A 1,868-nucleotide genomic window follows, 5' to 3' on the forward strand; every position below is an offset into this window, starting at 1 on the left:
ACTTATTTTTCACACGGAATTTCTAAAAAATGTTACCATGGAAATGATTCCCCACATCTATATCATACTTTTAACCCACAATTAAATTCTATAGTAGATATGCTTGAAGAAATATTAACATCCATAAAATTTCAAAGAAATAAGGAAAAAGAGAATCCTAAGGAAGAAAATTTTCAAAACATAATTAACATAACAGATTTAAAAGTAAAACCACCACTAAAATTATGAATATTGAAGAAAAACTAGAAGAAGTTATAATGCTTTTTAAACAATTAAAAATGGCTCAAGAAAATAATATTATGGAACATGGTTTTCAAATAGAGGAAGAATTAGTAAATTATGAAAATATAGAAAATGAAGAACACATTCTAGATTATTCAAGTGACGAAGAACCAGCTATTCCAATACAAGTAAAGAATGAAGCTGGAACATCTAAGGATAATCAATCTCAATTTAAATGGGAAACAGGTTTTGATAATTATGCTTTTAAAAAAGGTTTTATAAATAAAGATTCAAAATATACAAAAATACCATCAAAATACGTTCCTAAAATCCAGGAAATGGAAGGAGAAAGAATGCTTGACTTAGACTGTAAAAAGAATGAAAAAGAAATTTTCGAAAATTGGTTGAATTCCTTCTTATTAGAAGCCTTTACTAATCCAAAACTTGGTGAATTGTCTAGAAGGGACATTTGGAATTACATAGGGATTCATACTAAAGGAACTATAAGAGATTATATGACATCAATAGAAAACCAAATAATAGAAGAATTAGAAACAAAAACAACAGCTTATGATAAGATATTATATATAATGATAATTCTATATAAAGAATTTTTTGGAAAAAAATATTATAGATCATAGGCAAGAAGTCTATAATAAAGAATATCAAGAAGCAAAAAACCATTTAGCTAATATTCAGATATATGATTTATGTAATGTGGAGTCTTATATATGTGAATATAGAATACATTATTACAAATTACTATGTATGTGAATATAGAATACATTATTACAAATTAAAAGAAGAAGATAAAAATCATTATCTTAGTATGTACATAACAAAACTTCCATATCCTGCTAATGAATTTATAATGGGAAGATTTATAAGAAAAATAAATAGAGGAACAATTGAAAATAATTTTGGTGGAGCAACCTCTGCTGTAAGAGAGGAAATAAAAGAACGTTGTATGCAAGAAGCAACTCAAAAAAGATTTGCAAATATAATCAGAATTTGTTGTCAGGATAATGAGGAGATACCTCAAAAATATGGTCTTAATAAAAATTTTCAAAGAAAAAGAAAATATCAATTTAGAAGAAGAAAATACTATCCAAATTGGAGAAAAAAAAGATATTTTAGAAAAGAAAATAACAATAAAAACAAAAGACAAAAAAAATAACTATTGCCCAAATAAAAAAGAAAACTGTAAGTGTTGGTATTGCCAAGAAGAAGGACACTACGCAAATGAATGCCCGAAAAAGAAGGATAAAAAGGATCTTACTAAACAAATAGAAATTGCTAAGTCTTGTTTCATGGAACCATTAGAAGAATCTGATGATAACTTAGACTATATTTTTGAATATGTCTCAGAAACAGACTCAGAGACTGAGTAATAATGCTACATTTATTACTATAAAAATAACAGAAAAATTTATAAATGCTTTTATAGATTCTGGGGCAACACAATGCTTTGCTAGTTCAAGTATAAAACTTGATTGGAAAAAATTAAAGAAACCATTAAGAGTTAGAATAGCTGACAAATCAATACATAAAATTGACCAAAAAACAGAGATGACTGAAATTTTTATTCAAAATTATAGGTTCATTGTTCCATCTATATATATGTTAGATTCTGGAATGGATTTTAT

Source organism: Arachis duranensis, chromosome 9, assembly GCF_000817695.3.
Source record: "Arachis duranensis cultivar V14167 chromosome 9, aradu.V14167.gnm2.J7QH, whole genome shotgun sequence".
Classification (NCBI taxonomy): Eukaryota; Viridiplantae; Streptophyta; class Magnoliopsida; order Fabales; family Fabaceae; genus Arachis; species Arachis duranensis.